Here is a 20,147-nt window from a genome sequence, read left to right as displayed (position 1 = left end):
CCCCCCCCCCCCCCCCAAGAATTTCACAGTAAGGTTTTGTGCATGTGGCAAATAAAAATGTATTTGATTTTGATTTGATTTGTTAGCAAGAGGCCAACACTATCCACCTACTGTACGGAATTCTTTGAAACCATGTCCACTCATCACATGGATGCTGTGGGTTAAATCCCTGGCTCCAGAAAGATGATCAGTGTGAATGTACGAGTGTGAATAAAAAGGAATCTTTCTCTCTAGTATGAGCAAGACCCCTGTTCTGATAGTTAGCACAAAGACGGGTTCGCTCTGTCACGTGTCATATTAACTGACTCGGTATCCCCCTTTCCCTATTACCTTATGCATGGATTAAAGGACATACAGAAGGATTGCTAAATCTGTTAACTAGCAAAGTATACCCAGGAATCTCTTCCATATGTTCTAATTGAGTATTTTGGTGGTGACAGTGAATGTATTTTTATCTGATTGTAATAATTCAAATCATGTACTGTTACCTCACTCCAAAAGACAGGATGAAGTGCTGCCAGGAGACAAAATCAGAGAGGTCATGTTAGCATGTCACTTTAAAATAACCATTATAATTATGACAATCTTGTCTAAGGCTTCAGCAGAAAATTGCTCTACGATACAAATCTACTGAGATGACCATTCCTGAGACATCTCTGTGACACTATGACACCGTCTCTGTGTGTTAGCTTGACGGACAGCTACACTCTCAGTATTGCCTGTCTGTCAGGCCTGGTTGACTTAGCAGCTGAGTGACAGCATCAGCCTGATTGCAGGTGCACCCACCGATTGTCCCATTGTTTTCATCTAGTGTTTACGCTAACTGACTGTAGAGAGACATGAGTGAGGAGTGCTGCTCCAACGGTTGCTGCTGGTCCTGTGTGTGTGTGTGTGTGTGTGTGTGTGTGCTCGTGCCGCAGAGTGGGATAAAGTGACCACATTTGACAAGAATTCCATCAGTCTATTCACACTTCCATGTGCTCCAATCACAGATGATATGAGTAATTTTGCACTTAGGGAAAATATTGGTATTCGAATCTTAATTTTTCTTAATTCCATTGTGACAGACTATTAATGACAACATTGACTATTTCAAGATTTGCTACTCTAAAAAAAATCGAAATAACTTAAACTAGCTTAAAAACATTGTGTCTATGGCCTCATCAATATTCAATGGATGAGTTGCACAATTGTACATGTTCACATCACACATCACACAGAACCTTCCATCAAACATCCCTGTCTGCCTGCTAGAGAGCCTCCAACCCAGAGGTAATAACGTCTCCACTATGACACCAGCCACACATTTTAATTCCGCTGCCTGCCGTTGGACTGTGCAGTAAGTGTATTTGACAGCGAGACACCTGTCTCTGAGGCTCACGACATCAGACACGGCTATGAGCCAGACCCCCTGCTGTGCCCCCCCCCTCGGCCCCCCTCACCCACACACACAGCCCCTTGATCAGGAAATCCAATCAGGTACGATTTGTGAGATCCACCGGCTGCGACGTTCTACACAGTAATCAAAGCCTTGTGTCAGAGATGAAACTGGCGTCCGAGTCATACGTCCCTGTCACGGACACGCCCCTGCCATTAGTTGTGCTGTGAAGGATGTCGCTGAAAGATGGAGACTTTCACTCTATTGCAATTCTCCCCTCAGATTTTAAAATAGTGTGTGAGAACCTTTGAAGTTGTCACTGCTGTGGCTGAGCACTTCCTCTGTAGGCGAAGGTCTAGCCCTGCACAGCTTAATCAGATTTCAATTGTGGACACAGACTGTGAATTGTGTGATGATTAACTGTGCCTGAGACCTGAAGATGTCTCTAGGTGTTACATCTCGGAGCTAATGCCTAGCCTTGCGAAGTTAATTTTCAAAGCATCTGACTAAACATTTGTCTTTGTCAGATAACTTACAAAATGTACCCAGTTTCTGAAAGAATTCCATAGTGTGTGGTAGTGTGTGGTACTGTATATTGTTCCAAGTGACAAAGGCAGGTGTTGGAGGTATTTCACATGAATAGTCGAGAGAGAAAATATCATGAATGTTTCTTCTCTTTCATCTCAGATCCAAGAAACGTCAATAACCATCTAGCAGCGCTTCAAACATTAGCCAAGCTTTAAAACGGTATAAACATTTCCAGGGTCAGTACTGGGTCCATGAAAATAAGAGACAACAACACAAACAGATAGCTTTTACTGTTCAGGTCACGGCACAGGTTGTGGAGCGAGGAAGGAAGGGCAGAGGGGCCAGAGAAAAGCATGGGATTAGTAGTCTAATTTACAGCCTTCTCTCTGGGCTGTATCGATCGGTACAGTACAAGCCTCTGCCAGGGTCATGGCTCCACTGCAGCACAGTAAATGGAACGATGGACCCAGGACCCTGGACTGTAGCCAGACCTCATTCTCTTTCCCTGGGGCAAGAACCCATTGAACCCTGGGTCCGGTATAGGGGGGAATGGGGGAGATGTGATAGGTGAGGAGGTGTGATAGGGAAGATGGGGGAGAAAAGGGGCCAGGAGCAGGGAAAGTGAGGTGAGATGATTCTCTCTCTCTCTCTCTCTGTCTCTCTCACACACACACATACATACACTACATACACACACACGTGCATGGCTCTTCAGCAGTAAAAACCCACTGAGTGCAAACAGACCAGCGAAGGGGGTCATATATCATGTCGTCGTGGAAACACCCTTAATGGGCCTACCGTGATAAGATGTGTCACGGCCGACAGGGGATAAATCACCTGCTGTTTTTTTACCGGCTGATAATGGCTCATCCCCCACATGAACAGAGACAGAGTCAGAGTGCGTGGGCTGGTATTAGAGCAGTGCAGATACAGAGGACACATACTGACCTTGCCATGATGGAGGGGCCCTAGCTGTGTAAAACTGGCAGGGGAACAGCTCTAACCCCAAATGCAACACAGATGACAGAGTATGCTTTATATAGTGCACTACTTTTGACCAGGGCCCATAGGGCTCAAAAGTAGTGCACTACAAAAGGATAGGGTGTCGTTTGGGACTAAGCCAAAGCCAGCAGCTTAGACAGCTTATACAACTACAGGAACACCATTATGTTTCTGTCATTCAAAACTAGTCTACTCATGTAATAGATTTGTGCTGTCAATCCTGAGAAGAAGGAATGGGAAATATTATATTTTAAAGGAGTGTTTTCAGTCTCAGATGATGCTACATGTGTTGACAACATTACTTAAAAGGGCTCCCCCTCTCCCTCTACACCTCCCCAACACACACACGCAAGCGTGCACAGTCTCATTTCATGTGACAGCATCCCAACACCTTGCCTAATTTGTGGCATTGCTGGTGTTGCTTCTCCCCTCTGAATGCTACTAACCTGAGAGAGAGAGAGAGAGAGAGAGAGAGAGAGAGAGAGAAAGAGAGAGAGAGAAGGAGGATGAGATAGGGAGTGAGAAAGAGGGAAGGAGGATGAGAGAGAGAGAGAGAGAGAGAGAGAGAGGGAGAGAGAAGGAGGATGAGAGAGGGAGAGAGAGAAGAAAGGAGGATGAGAGAGGGAGAGAGAGAAAGTGAAGGAGGATGAGAGAGGGAGAGAGAGAAAGGGAAGGAGGATGAGAGAAGGAGGATGAGAGAGGGAGAGAGAGAAGGGGAAGGAGGATGAGAGAAGGAGGATGAGAGAGGGAGAGAGAGAGGGAAGGAGGATGAGAGAAAGAGGATGAGAGAGGGAGAGAGAGAAGGGGAAGGATGATGAGAGAAGGAGGATGAGAGAGGGCGAGAGAGAGAGGGAAGGATGATGAGAGAGAGAGAGAGAGAGACGGAAGGAGGATGAGAGAGGGAGAGAGAGAAAGGGAAGGAGGATGAGAGAGGGAAGGAGGATGAGATAGGGAGAGAGAAAGAGGGAAGGAGGATGAGAGAGGGAGAGAGAGAGAGAGAGAGGGAAGGAGGATGAGAGATAGAGAGGGAAGGAGGATGAGAGAGATAGAGAGAGAGAGAGAGAGGGGGAAGGAGGAGGAGAGAGAGAGAGAGGGAAGGAGGATGAGAGTGAGAGAGAAAGGGAAGGAGGATGAGAGAGAGAGAGAGAGGGAAGGAGGATTAGAGAGAGAGAGAGCGAGAGAGAGAGGGAACGAGGATGAGAGAGGGAGAGAGAGAGAGAGAGAGAGAGAGGGAAGGAGGATGAGAGAGAGAGAGGGAAGGAGAATGAGAGAGAGAGAGGGAAGGAGAATGAGAGAGAGAGAGGGAATGAGAGAGAGAGAGAGAGAGAGAGAGAGAGAGAGAGAGAGAGAGGGAAGGAAGGAGGATGAGAGAGAGAGAGAGAGAGAGAGAGAGAGAGAGAGGGGAGGAGGATGAGAGAGAGAGAGAGAGAGAGAGAGAGAGAGAGAGAGGTAAGGAGCATGAGAGAGAGCGAGAGAGAGAGAAGGAGGGAGGATCAGAGAGAGAGAGAGAGAAGGAAGGAGGATCAGAGAGAGAGAGAGAGAAGGAAGGAGGATGAGAGAGAGAGAAAGGGAGAGTGGAAGTATTAAGAGTAATGCACTGTCGGTTCAGGACCGTGGACAGCGCATCGATCGTGTACTTCTTTGTAGATACATAAAAAAGTACGAAAAAGTATGAAAGTCTCTGGATATGAGTCTACTAAATGACATAAATGTTCAATAAAATTTTAAAAAGTAAAATGTACATATGAGGGAGAGAGCTGTTCCATCTGTTTTACCTATTACCTCATACTTCCAGCACAATTCTTTTCAAAGAAGGTTGAAAGTCCTAATACCCAAATACACATTGGCCAAAAATTACAGAAAATACAGTGTTGACACATTTCTGAAATCCGAAGGGGAAAGAGAGCAATAGGGAGTGGGAGAGAAAAAGAAGAGAGGAAGGAGTGAGTGATAGAGAAAGAGTGTTTGGGGCCTCAGCATGGATGACAGCAGACTGTGCTGCGAGGGAAGGAGAGAGGGAGGTAGAGAGAAGAAAAATAACAGTTGTCAGAGATCAAAGGGATAGAGAACACACAATCTGCTTACTACATGTAATACAGGAGCAGTTCTCTAAAGAAATGTGGTTGGCTGATACTGACAATTTGTCCAAATACAGTATGTTCCTCTGCTGAAAAAATAAAATAAAATCCAGCTTCTCTACCGGAGTCCTCCTCGCTGTAACGTCTGCTTCCAACTCACACCCTCAAACACGTATCTCCCCTGAACGCAGCTCACTTTCCAGCTCACACTCTCAAACACCTAGATCCCAATCACCTGAATTCTAATCACCTCTTCACACACCTGTATGTCATTATCCCACTCTATTTAGTTCAGTTCTTTGCACCCCATGACTGTGAGGTATTGTTTGTTTTGTGACACATGGTGTGCTGAGCGCTGGTTTTCCCATGATTTACTCCTCCCGTGTATGATAGTTTTTGCCTGCCTCACTAACAACGCCTTTTGCCTATTCCCTGCATGTACTTTAACCTATCGGATTTCCTGTTATCTTTTGAAACCATGTGCATGACCTTCTGCCTTCCCTGGACCCATCTACCTGCCTTCTCCTGTGATCCTTTGCAATAAACCAGCTCTCTGTCTCCCCTTGTGTTCATTACACTCACACTCCATGTGTTTCTCGTATTGACAGGCCAGTACGTTTTTTGCTGCTTTCATTCTTATACTTATACAAAAACACGCAAACACAAATGCACACAAACATACACACACACCTTCCTGTGCTCTTTAGATCTGAAGCTAAGTGAAAAATAACTGCAGACCCAGACTAGTTCCTCCATATTTCTGGGCTGAATGTAACTTTTCCATTAAAAATAAACATATTTTATGCTGCTACTTATGCCGGAACATTTAGCTGGCTACATAACTACATGTTACTTCTAGTCTGGTACCAATCATTCACTATATTCAACCTTACACCAGCACTGTATATAATAAAATAGTATATGTTTTTTCAAAATCCTGAATGGTGAAGTACAGCACAATGTGCTAAATGCACGATCCAAATCTTCTTGGCCTGGTGCCAGTATAAAACAGCTACGTCACAACCATAGACGCTGTCACTCAATGTGCAATTGCAGTTATTACTTTAATGTAGTGAATGTAATGTATTACATATCTCTGGAAGCAAAACAGTCATCGTACAGCAGAACAGTTGTAATGAAGCGTGATGACCCTACATTGTTCAGTCTCGGAAACCTAGACATTGGAACAGCGTTAGAACGACGGCACAATGTCTGGGGAGAAAGTTGGATTCTCTTGGATATTTCGAAAGGAGAAAAAATTGTTCCGGAGAGGGTCTTCTTCAGACAGACAACACCTAACAAATCACGAGTGTGGCGTTCAAACCTTGCTCAATTGAAGGACCTAACGAGTGCCAGGAGAAACGTTCCCCACACCCTTGCACCATCGCCACCATCCTGTACCGTTGACACCAGGCATGATGTGACCATGGACTCGTGCTGCTTACGCCAAATCCTGACTCTGCCATCAGCATGAACCAGGATTCGTCGGACCAGGCAATGTTTTTCCACTCCTCAATTGTCCAGGAATGGTGATCGTGTGCCCACAGGAGCCACATCTTGTTTTTAGCTGATAGGATTGGAACAAGGTGTGGTCGTCTGCTGCAATAGCCCATCCATGACAAGGGCTGACAAGTTGGGCATTCCGAGATGCTTTTCTGCACACCACTGTTGTACAGTACCATTTTTTGCCTGCTTGTGGCCCGCCTGTTAGCTTGCACGATTCTTGCCATTCTCCTTTTACCTCTCTCGTCCACAGGAGTGCTGCTGACTGGATGTTTTTTGTTTGTTGCGCTATTCACGTTAAACCCTACCCACTGTCATGTGTAAAAAGCCCAGGACGCTGACCGTTTCTGAGATACTGGAACCGGCGCGCCTGGTACTGACTATCATACCACGCTTAAAGTTGCTTAAGTAACTCTAAGTGACCTAAACTGGGACATGCTTAACACCCCGGCCATCCTACAATCTAAGCTTGATGCCCTCAATCTCACACAAATGATCAATCAACCTACCAGGTACAATCCCAAATCCGTAAACACAGGCACTCTCATAGATATCATCCTCACCAACCGGCCCTCCAAATACACCTCTGCTGTCTTCAACCAGGATCTCAGTGATCACCGCCTCATTGCTTGTGTCTGTAATGGGTCTGCGGTCAAATGACCACCCCTCATCACTGTCTAACGCGCCCTAAAACATTTCAGCGAGCAGGCCTTTCTAATCGGCCTGGCCCGGGTATCCTGGAAGGATATTGACCTCATTCCGTCAGTAGAAGATGCCTCATTATTCTTTAAAAGTACTTTCCTCACAATCTTAAATAATCATGCCCCTTTTAAAAAATTCAGAACCAGGAACAGATCAAATCAAATCAAAGTTTATTTTTCATGTGCGCCGAATACAACAGGTGCTTTCCTCACAATCTTAAATAATCATGCCCATTTCAAAAAATTCTACAATCAGCTTCCTGTTTCACAACAAAACATTCTTCACTCATGCTGCCAAACATAACCTCGTAAAACTGACTATCCTGCCGATCCTTGACTTCGGCGATGACATTTACAAAATAGCCTCCAACACTCTACTCAGCAAATTGGATGCAGTCTATCACAGTGCCATCCATTTTGTCACCAAAGCCCCATTTACTACCCACCACTGTGACCTGTATGCTCTCGTTGACTGGCCCTCGATTCATATTCATCGCCAAACCCACTGGCTCCAGGTCACCTATAATTATTTGCTAGGTAAAGCCCCGCCATATCTCAGCTCACTGGTCACCATAGCAGCACCCACCCGTAGCACACGCTCCAGCAGGTATATTTCACTGGTCACCCCCAAAGCCGATTCCTTCTTTGGCCGGCGTTCCTTACAGTTCTCTGCTGCCAATCACTGGAACGAATTGCAAAAATCACTGAAGCTGGAGACCCATATCTCCCTTACTAACTTTAAGCACCAGCTGTCAGAGCAGCTCACAGATCACTGCACCTGTACATAGCCCATCTGTGATTAGCCCATCCAACTACCTCATCCCCATACTGGTATTTTATTTATTTTTTTGCTCCTTTGCACCTCAGTATCTCTACTTGCACATTCATCTTCTGCACATCTATAGCTCTAGTGTTTAATTGCTAAATTGTAATTATTTCACCACTATGGCCTATTTATCTTACAGCATTTGCACACACTGTATATATACTTTTTTTTCTCTATTGTGTTATTGACTGTATGTTTGTTTATTCCATGTGTAACTCTTTGTGTTGCACTGCTTGCTTTATCTTGGCCAGGTCGCAGTTGTAAATGAGAACTTGTTCTCAACTAGCCTACCTGGTTAAATAAAGGTGAAATAAAAAAAATAAAAACACTTTTATTTTTATTTTAGTGTTCCATTTAAACGGCTGGCTTTTCACACATGACAGTGGCTAGGGTTTCCCGCGAATGGTGCACCAAACAAAGAACATCTAGTCAGCGGCAGTCCTGTGGATGAAAGCAGCTTCCTGTTGAACGTGGAACGAGGGAGAGCCTGGTTTGTTGTTTTGGAAAGTTTGTTGTTTTGAAAGTGTTTTGAAAAGTTTCTTAGTAGCTAGCTAACCTTTGAGTTTGTATTCCACGAAGCAGTTGGCATCAGTTGCTGGGACTGCTACTCTCTGTCCAGTGATCCTGCCGACCAAGGTCGTGTCTGAGGAGCTATTTGGGATAGCAGTTAGCCTATCTGCCAGCTAGCTGCTTATCGAACTAGCAGGGTTTTCTTGAGGGCTTGAATGCAGCCCGCGACACGGTTAGCCAATGTGGCTGGGACCGCGGATTGTCCCAGGTTTGTGGCTGTCTAGATCCCTGCTGTCTAGATCCCTGTGACCTGCCCTGTCTGGAACTACGAGGAGTAACTGCGTAACCTACTGCTACCATGACAAAGACCATAAGCCGCCGAGAGTACCGTTGAGGACAGTGATGTCTCTCTATCACAGGTGAAGGATCTTTTAACCCTTGTGTGGTGTACGGGTCTGTGGGACACATTTTCAATGTTTACAAAAATAAACATGATACAATTAATGATTTTTTTAAACCTGAGACTCAATGGCTTTGGCTCATTTTCTGTGAAGAACATGTAAAATAACACATTTTCATTGAGTGCCGACTGTGCACCCCCCTGCACATTTATATTACATATGTGGTGTTCGGGTCACTGGACCTGAGTGTAATAAAAGTGTAGGTAAAAACAAGTAAACATTTAACAAAAGGGTTTGATGTGTGCCATCACTCTGTCTTCCTCCTCCCTGGGCCTGTTGTTTCAACATAACACCAAGAACCTGTCTGTCTCCGTGCCTGACTGCCTGGCTCCTGTTTTTCTCACACTCTTTACCCTTTGTAGTGTGTGAAACTACACAATATATTGAACCTGCACAACGTTTTTACAATACATTATTCCGATACATTATTTTGATACATTGTAAAAAAAAAACTTTACAAAAAACAGTATTTTTCAACACTCTACCCCAGACAGATGAAAATTGGGGGAGGGACACAACAAATAAATAGCTTTGCGTGTGTGGCTCCTTACCACAATCAATTAGTATGGCAAAAATTATCTCTGATAAAAAGGGCCTTGGAAATGTTTTTTTGCAGAGAGAGAAGTTAGTGTTGAAGGAGCGTCTTCCACTTTGGAAGATGAAGAATTTTCTGAATATGAGGATCATGTATCTGACAATTCGGAGTCTGACACTGAGTTGTAGAAAAGGATGAGATTGTGTCACGACTTCTGCCGAAGTCGGTTCCTCTCCTTGTTCGGGCAGTGTTCTGCGGTCGATGTCACCGGTCTTCTAGCCATCGCTGATCCATTTTTCATGTTCCATTTGTTTTGTCTTGTTTTCACACTCACCTGGTTGCAATTCCCTAATTACATGTTGTATATGTTCCCTCTGTTTCCCCCATGTCCTTGTCAGGAATTGTTTATTGTAAGTACATGTGCTTTGTGTGACACGTTTTTTTTTGCCCATGTGTTTGTTGTTTTCGTATGCCGGTAGTTATGTATATTAAAAGGCTCTGGCTATTTACCAAGTTCTGTTCTCCTGCGATTGACTTCCCTGCCACCAGTTACGCACCCCTGACAGATTGACCCTCAGCCAGCCCCAGGACCAGCCCATCAGTAAACAGCTCATCAGCAGCCTGCAGAAGGAGAAATATGGATGTCCATTTTTTTTTGTAATTGAATGGTCTTCTTGCCCAAGGAATGAGCCACCCCGCATTGCTGCCATTGTGATAAGGATGCAGATAGCAGTTACTTATGTGCAGGACATAAAGTCTACTTTTGAACTGTTCCTCCCAGACACCATCCAGAAAATCATTCTGGACTGCACTCATTTGAAGGGAAGGTTTGTTTTTGGAGATGGACCACACTCAATTACATGCACACGTTCTTATCCTTGCTGGTGTTTTCAGATCCAATGGGGAATCTACAGAATCCCTGTGGGATGCAGAAACTTTTCTGTGCAACAATTTCTCTGGAAGACTTCCACATTGTTTCAAGGATTATTCAGTTTGATGAACGAGACACCAAACCAGCTCGGCGGCAGAGAGCCAAGCTAGCTGCAATCAGGTCAGTGTGGGACAAGTAGGTGGACCGTCTTTCCCTGTTGTATGACCCTGTGCCCAACGCTACTGTTGATTAGCGGCTAATGCCATTTAAGGGACGCTGCCCATTCAGGCAGTAAATACCATCTAAATCCACAAAATAATCAAGATCTGGGCTGCCTGTGATGCTGCTTCATCATATACGTGGAACTTGCAAGTGTATACGGGGAAGCCAGACGGAGGAGCCCCTGAGGTGAACCAAGAGATGCGGGTTGTCCTGGACTTGACACAGGGACTATGTGGCTACAACATCACATGCAATAAATCAAATCAAATCAAATGTATTTATCTTCTTACATCAGCTGATATCTCAAAGTGCTGTACAGAAACCCAGCCTAAAACCCCAAACAACAAGCAATGCAGGTGTCGAAGCACGGTGGCTAGGAAAAACTCCCTGGAAAGTCCAAAACCTAGGAAGAAACCTAGAGAGGAACCAGGCTATGAGGGGTGGCCAGTCCTCTTCTGGCTGTGCCGGGTGGAGATTATAACAGAACATGGCCAAGATGTTCAAATGTTCATAAATTACCAGCATGGTCAAATAATAATAATCACAGTAGTTGTCAAGGGTGCAACAAGTCAGCACCTCAGGAGTAAATGTCAGTTGGCTTTTCATAGCCGATCATTAAGAGTATCTCTACCGCTCCTTCTGTCTCTAGAGAGTTGAAAACAGCAGGTCTGGGACAGGTAGCACGTCCGGTGAACAGGTCAGGGTTCCATAGCCACAGGCAGAACAGTTTAAACTGGAGCAGCAGCACGGCCAGGTGGACTGGGGACAGCAAGGAATCATTGTGCCAAGTATATACCTTTTTTACTTCGCACAAGCTGGGACAGGAGCTCCACAAGAGGAAGCTGACGATGGTAGGAACAGTACGAAAATTACAAGCCAGAGTTCCCATCTCAGCTGTTGATACACATAACAGGCCTATCAATTCCTCTATGTTTGTGTTCAAGGCCGACACGTCCCTAGTGTCCTATGTGCCAAAGAAAGGCAAAAATGTGGTACTCATGAGTACTCTGCATAGGGATAGGAAAATCTTTGGCCAGGAACATCAAAAACCAAAAATCATAATGGATTACTATACCACAAAAGGAGGGATGGATAATTTAGAGAAGCTGGTGACTGGCTACAGCTGCAACAGAAGAACCCTACACTGGCCACTTGTGATATTCTTCAACATCTTGGACATCACGGCGTACAATGCGATTGTCATCTGGATGGAGTTGAAACCAGATTGGAACAGGGGGAAGCTCCAGATGAGACAGATATTTCTCGAGGAGCTGGGCAAGGCATTGGTAAGACCTCCAGTTAGGAGGAGGTAACATATCCCAAGGACCCCAGCTTCTGCATCCATCGTTAGTGGGATTCAGGAGGATGATGATGGTGCCCTACCCGCCCCGCGCACAGAACCAAGAACTCCATTACCGGAAGTAAGTATGAGTAATGTTGTTGCATGTGTGTTGTCTGACTCTCCTATCTTGGACTGCTGTAACTATATATGTGACCCTATTCAGGTAACTTGAGCTGCAAGTCATGACTTCACAGGAGAACTGTTTGAACGGAAATGTTATTTTTTCAAAATGCTTTCTCAAACATGTGAACTTTCATGTGCCTTAATATCAAACGTGTATGCCATCTGTAAATACGAATACAATTGTTAAATTACGAGCCTAGTTGGTTTAGCCACAGAAAAAGCGAGCAACCTCCCGCTAGCAATGATTGGCTTAAACAATGAGTGGGCTGGACATGCCGAGAGATGATTTTGGATTGGTCTACCATATAGCATGCGTCTGTCTATTGGAGCCTGTCAGTATGTTTAGCTAAATCGTGTCTAACGCGGCTTTAAAAAAATGTATTGCATAGTAAAACTACATAAACCTAATGTCAAGTTAAAGTGTACTGTTAGCTAGCTAACGTTAGCTGACTGGCTCGCAAGCTAACGTTATGTGTATGCTCTCCACTTTTTGGAGGACCGAGTTTTGAAATCAGTGGAATTCGAGTATTATAGCTAAGGAGATGGCGAAAACACCAGTCTGGATTACATCGTCAAACTAAGGCATCAGACAGGAGACACTTCCAACCATGATGTATACTGGTAAGATTTTCAGATATTACACGTTTCTAGTTTTGACAGAAAGTGGTTTCATTTAAATTGTACTGTTACCTAGCTAATGTTATGTGTATGATTTTATTCTTCGTATCTCAGACACATTTGCTTGACTAGTTATAGCTATAGAACCTGGTTGGTTAGCTACCTGCAGATTCATGCAGGGTAGTAACGTCATGAGTTGTGATTATGGTCCATTGTTTCAGTAGCTAGCTACATGTCTTAACAAAAGACTCCAAGTATTTTAATTTCAAGTTAAAGTGTACTGTTAGCTATGTAGCTAATGTTAGCTGGCTGGCTCGCTAACTAATGTTACGTCATGCGTTGGGATTCAATGTTTACCTAGCTAGTTAGCTAGCTACATTAACAAAATACTCTTGTCTTAGTGTGCCAGAGCGTAGAATAACTGATGCATTTTTGAACACTGGTTGAATATGTCCGGTGTAAGTAAATGTCATCAACAAAGGTAATCACCAACACTCTGGATAACATGAAAAAGCCTAACCAGCTCTGCAAGGGCAAGTAAAATGATCAGAGTGGGGTGTTCGCTCATTATGTGTCTGGAAGTAGCTAGCCAATGTTAGCCAGTTAGCTTGGGTTCTTGACTGTAGTTGTGAGGTCAGAGCTTTCGGAACAACCCTACTTATTGGCCTGAGGTCCAGTGTGTGCTCTGAACTCGAAACCACAGATATAGGATAGGGCGAGTAATGTTTAGTGAGCTGTTCTCTCTCTCCTAGATGTCTGGAAGTAGCTGGCAAGTTAGTACAGAATGATTGGATCAGCCCTTAAAGAGATGGGTGGGGCTAAGGCTTAAGATGATGTGAACAATGTTCAATGGGTGTAGACAAAGAAGGGCTCTCCAATAGTAGTACCAAAACATTGAAAGACGGTTTTTCAAAAGTGAGTTTACAAGTTGATCAACATTCAAAACAGAATTACTTTCTCATTGTTTCCTCAAATGCAAATTTATGGTATATACCATTTTGTAGCTCTGAGTCTCTACTTTTATCCAATGTTTATCCTATTATTATTATTATTATTGTTTTATGTATTGTTTTTTAAAATGTATTGTTTAGTGTTGTGTTGTGTGGTGGCTTTGCTGGCGTGCATCCCAACATTTTTGGGGGACTTTGCCCCACCAAGATTTACATATGCCAGTCCTTATAGGAGGGGGGGGGGGGGGGTGGGGGGGTGTTGCTGTATGTATTTAGAGCCATATCCCTGTAATGCTTAGAGAAGATCTTATGTCAAGTGTTATTGAAGCCTTCTGGTTGCAGGTTCACTTGGCACATCTAAAGCCTCTTCTTTTGGGGTGTTGCTATAGGCCACCAAGTGCTAACAGTCAGTATGTAAATAATACAGTGCCTTGCGAAAGTATTCGCCCCCCTTGAACTTTGCGACCTTTTGCCACATTTCAGGCTTCAAACATAAAGATATAAAACTGTATTTTTTTTGTGAAGAATCAACAACAAGTGGGACACAATCATGAAGTGGAACGACATTTATTGGATATTTCAAACTTTTTTAACAAATCAAAAACTGAAAAATTGGGCGTGCCCCCTTAAAATTATTCAACCCCCATTAAGTTAATACTTTGTAGTGCCACCTTTTGCTGCGATTACAGCTGTAAGTCGCTTGGGGTCTCTATCAGTTTTGCACATCGAGAGACTGACATTTTTTCCCATTCCTCCTTGCAAAACAGGTCCAAGAGGCTTCTAAATGTATAATATCTGAACATTTTACCAGTATACATCATGGTTGGACACGTCTCCTGTCTGATGCCATGCATGGTTGCCTTAGTTTGATGATGTATTCCAGACTGGTGTTTTCTCCATCTCCTTAGCTATCATACTTGAATTCCACTGATTTCAAAACTCGGTCCTCCAGAAAGTGGAGAGCATACACATAACGTTAGCTAGCGAGCCAGCCAGCTAACGTTAGCTAGCTAAGTGTACACTTTAACTTGACATTAGGTTTATGTAGTTTTACTACACAACACATGTTTTTTAAAGCCGCGTTTGATGCGTTTACCTAAACATACTGACCAGCTCCAATAGACAGACGCATGCTATATGGTAGACCAATCCAAACTCATCTCTCGACATGTCCAGCCCACTCATTGTCTCAGCCAATCATGGCTATCGGGAAGGTTGCTCCCTTTTTCTGTGCCTAAACCAACTAGGCTCGTAATTAAAAAAAATATATCATATTTACAGATGGCATACAATTCTGATATTAAGGCACATGAAAGTTCACATGTTCGAGAAGGCATTTCTGCCAAAAAAAACGCATTTTGATAAAACAATATTTTTTACGTTCAAACAGTTCTCCTGTGAAGTCGGGACTTGCGACATATGCCTAGTTTCCTGAATCGGGTCACATATATTCAATGTTTGTAAAATGGGGAGAGGTCTGTCTGTAATAAAGAGATGCTCTGTGTTTTTGAGACCACACTCCAAAAAGCAAGTCCTGCAGGCTCTAGTTTTGTCTTATCTTGATTATTGTCCAGTCGTTTGGTCGAGTGCTGCAAGGAAAGACCTAGTTAATCTGCAGCTGGACCAGAAGAGAGCGGCACGTTTTGCTCTTCATTCTAATCAGAGGGCTGATATAAATACTATACATGCCAGTCTCCCTTGGCTAAGAGTTGAGGAGAGACTGACTATCACTTCTTCTATTTGTAAGAAACAGTGTGAAAATTCCAAATTGTCTACATAGTCAACTTACACACAGCTCTGACACACACACACACACACTTGCCACCAGTGGTTTTTTCACAATCCCCAAATGCAGAACAAATTCAAGAAAGTGTACACTATTGCTTCGAACTTCAATCTCATGTTGCTCAAATGAATAGCAACCCCGGATTAAAAACCCCCCAGATAAAGCAACACCTTATGGCACACCTCCTCTCCCCTATTTGACCTAGATAGTTTGTGTGTATGTATTGATATGTAGGCTACCTGTGCCTTTACATTTTTATTGATGTAGTTGAGCTGTTCTTGTCTCTTAATGTTCTGTATTATGTCATGTTTCATGGTTTGTGTGGACCCCAGGAAGAGTAGCTGCTGCTTTTGCAACAGCTAATGGGGATCCTAATAAAACACCAAATTGAACACTAACTGAATGCCTCGATGCCTGTCTGCCTGCTTTTTTATAGCAAGTCTTGGATTGCACAACAGGATGCATGTTTTGTATTTTTTTTTATTTTGTACAGGCTTCCTTCTTTTCACTCTGTCATTTAGGTTAGTATTGTGGAATAACTACAATGTTGTTGGGCCATCCTCAGTTTTGTCCTATCACAGCTGTTACACTCTGTAACTGTTGGCCTCACGGTGAAATCCCTGAGCGGTTTCCTTCTTCTCCCTTGCAACTGAGGTTAGGAATGACTCCTGTATCTTTGTGGTGACTGGGCTTATTGCTACGCCATTTAAAGTGTAATTTATAACTTCACCATGCTCAAAGGGATATGTCTGCGTATTTATTTATTTATTTCTACCAATAACTGCACTTCTTTGCGAGGCATTTTAATACCTCCCTGGTCTTTGTGGCTGAATCTGTGTTTGAAATTCACTGCTCGACCGAGGGACCTTACATACAATTGTATGTGTGGGGTACAGAGACGAGTCATTTAAAAATAATGTTAAACTATTATTGCACACAAAGTCCATGAAACTTATTTTGTGACTCATTTATTTAGTCTTGAATACTTATTGACTCAAGACATTTCTAAAGTCTAAAAACATAATTCTACTTTGACATTATGGGTTGTTGTGTGTAGGTCAGTGACAGAAAATCTCAATGTAATCCATTTTAAATTCAGGCTGTAACATAAATGTGGAAAAAGTCAAGGGGTGTGAATACTTTCTGAAGACACTAATCATGGAGTGATTTATGGTACAAAACAAATATGCACTGTTTCTGCCAGCAGTTTAGATCTTCTTCCTCAGAAACGTTCTATACATGTGAGAGCTCTCACTCTCCCTAAAAACATTTTCAGTCACAATCCAGCCCCTCAGGCTAGGGTATTGATTGGCCGGTTCGGGTTCCGCAGAGAGAGGAAAAATGGATGTCCTTGTTTGTTCTGCTCCAGCTGCCCCCTGACCTGAGAGCGTCTGTCCCAGGGGCCCTTGGGGCATTGACTGTGTGGTCCCACTCAGGTCCTCATCACAGGCTTGACTGACTACCTCATTATACACAGGCTGTTGTGGGCTTAATCGTCTCGTTTTATTGTGTCCTCTCTCTCCATATCTAACCTCTCTCTCTTGCTTCCAACTTCTCCCTCTCGCTTTCTCTCTTCCTTCCTCTGTTTTCCAGATGTCTGTCAACTTGGCTACTATGCTCTACTGGCCTGGTTTATTTTCATCTGCCACTGTTTCATTTGTGTTCTTCCTCACCATGCTCCATAGTTAACCTGCCCTGCTTTACAGAATGACATTATCGTTGCGTATCAATGAGTGAAATGGGAGACTGTTGATCAGTGAGATCTGCGAGATGTGTTACGGCAAGTGCACCAGGGAGATCTGTTGATGCCTGCCTTTTGTGAGTTAATGAAGCACCAGGCAGAACTGCCATTGCACACTGCATCCCTTCACTAGTAGTGAATTTTCTTATTCATCTGAAGACTCAAACAGTATCTGGGGCAATATCCTTTCTATTTAACACCACTCATATATAAACTTCCTTCAACAGTAGCATATCAGAGGATTCAATTAAATAATGTAGCCTACATGAAAGAACAAGCATAAGGTTAGAGGCACTGTATATCATTAGTAGAAAAGACAATATTAGAATAACATTCCATCTAGTATAGAAAATCAGGAGCAGAGTCCCATTCAAAACGAGATGGCACCATCCAAACCTGTCCAGTACACGAGCGCTCTAACGATTCTCCTCCTCTTCTGAGGAGTAGGAAATAGGAATAGGAAATATCGGACCAATGCGCAGCGTGGTAAGTGTCCATGTTGTTTATTATAACCGGAACACAAAAACAAAAGTAGAACAAACCGCAACAGTTCTGTCAGGTACTCACACTAAACAGAAAATAACTACCCACAACTCAAGGGTGAAAACAGGCTGCCTAAGTATGGTTCTCAATCAGAGACAACGATTGACAGCTGCCTCTGATTGGGAACCATACCAGGCCAAACACATAGAAATACAAACATAGAACAAAACATAGAATGCCCATGACATAAAAAATGACATAAAAAAAGGAACTAAGGTCAGGACGTGACACGCTCCTACTCTATTTCAGTTTGACAGCATTTGCCCCATTGAGCGTGATGAATATGACCCAGGGTAGTGTTGTTAACATAGCAACAAGTAAGCAACCTTGTCTTCTCTGGCCCACATTAAAGGGCATGTGCCATAGAGAGGGTCCACTAATGCACACTAATCCCAGCCCAACATAACGACCCCAATCCCTTCAATCTGTCAATAGGGAAGCTGATGCTCCAGATTAATGGGCCACCGTAATGATACTGCAGATGTAGGGAGATTGTCCTTCCTCCATGTTGTTCATGAATGACAAACAGGAAACGCAAAGTGCTTGCCAAACCCAAATCTTTTTTATCTAGACAAATGTCTCAACTACCTTTCCTTTTTATACATTGGGGTACATTTGAAAATGCCTATCCGATTTGGGAAAATAAAATGTCAAGTATAAAGTACACTATTCAGTATGAGTGTAACGTTCTGAGTGTAGTGGGTGAAAAGTCAGGCGCAGGAAGCAGATAGTTCAGGGTAGTGCTACTTTAATGCACAAAACGGCAAACATAAGCCAACCCCACGAAAACAGAGGGCGTATAACAAAACAAACGCCCCAAACTAGGGGACTTAAACTGTCCAGCAAAACCCACGAAATGGGAAACACGTAACCCACAGACGTGCACACAAGTTACACAAAACAGAAGGTCACAATAATTAATCCCGCACAGAGAACAAGGCGGGCCGGCTGACTAATAAAGCCTCACTAATTATACCCAACTCAAAACAGGTGTACTCAATAAACACATAAGGAGGGGGAGGAAAGAATCAGTGGCAGCTAGTAGGCCGGAGACGACGACCGCCGAGCGCCACCCGAACGGGAAGGGGAGCCACCTTCGGTCGGAGTCGTGACAATGAGTCAAAACTCTTTATTTTTTACTATTTTATACATTGTAGAAAAGTGGGAACATTTTAAATGGCCCATATGTGAAAAAAGATTGAGAGAGATCAAATGTTATTCAACCTAAGACTCTGAAATTGTAAGCAGACAGTTTTTTTTTATTTACTTTTGCCTGATTTTTAAGGCAAGCTAATGGAGAAATTGATATACAGTACCGGTCAAAAGTTTGGACACACCTACTCATTCAAAGGGTTTTTCTTTATTTTTACTATTTTCTTCATTGTAGAATAATAGTGAAGACATGAAAACTATGAAATAACACATATGGAATCATGTGGTAACCAAAAAAGTGTTAAACAAATCAAAATATATTTTAAATGTCAGATTCTTCAAAGTAGCCAACCTTTGCCTTGATGACAGTGTTGCACACTCTTGGCATTCTCTCAACCAGCTTCGTGAGGAATGCTTTTCCAACAGTCTTGAAGGATTTCACACATATGCAGAGCACTTATTGGCTGCTTTTCCTTCACTCTGCGGTCCAACTCATCCCAAACCATCTCAATTGGGTTGAGGTAAGGCAATTATGGACCATCACTCTTCTTCTTGGTCAAATAGCCCTTACACAGCCTGGAAGTGTGTTTTGTGTCAATGGCCTGTTGAAAAACAAATGATAGACCCACTAAGCCAAAACTAGATGGGATGGCGTATCACTGCAGAATGCTGTGGTAGCCATGCTAGTTAAGTGTGCCTTGAAATCGAAATAAATCACCAGCAGAGAGTGTCACCAGCAAAGCACACACCACACCATCACACCTCCATACTCCATGCGTCCTGATGGGAACCACACATGCTGAGATCATCCATTCACCTTCTCTGCACACAGTTGACTGTGCCTTTAAACAGCTTGGAAAATTGCAGAAAAGGATGTCATGGCTTTAGAAGCTTCTGCTAGGCTAATTTACATCATTTGAGGTGTACCTGTGGATGTGTTTCAAGGCCTACTTTCAAACTCAGTGCCTCTTTGCTTAACATCATGGGAAAATCAAAAGAAGTCAGCCAAGACCACAGAAAATAAATTGTAGACCTCCACAAGTCTGGTTCATCCTTGGGAGCAATTTGCAAACGCCTGAAGGTACCACGTTCATCTGTACAAACAATAGTACAAGTATAAACACCTTGGGACCACGCAGCCGTCATACCGCTCAGGAAGGAGACACGTTCTCTCTCCGAGAGATGAACATACTTTGATGCGAACAATGAAAGTCAATCCCAGATCAACAGCAAATGACCGTGTGAAGATGCTGGAGGAAACAGGTACAAAAGTATCT

This window comes from Oncorhynchus mykiss, chromosome Y, assembly GCF_013265735.2.
Source record: "Oncorhynchus mykiss isolate Arlee chromosome Y, USDA_OmykA_1.1, whole genome shotgun sequence".
NCBI classification, from domain to species: Eukaryota; Metazoa; Chordata; class Actinopteri; order Salmoniformes; family Salmonidae; genus Oncorhynchus; species Oncorhynchus mykiss.
Note: the sequence above shows the minus strand (reverse complement) of the source record.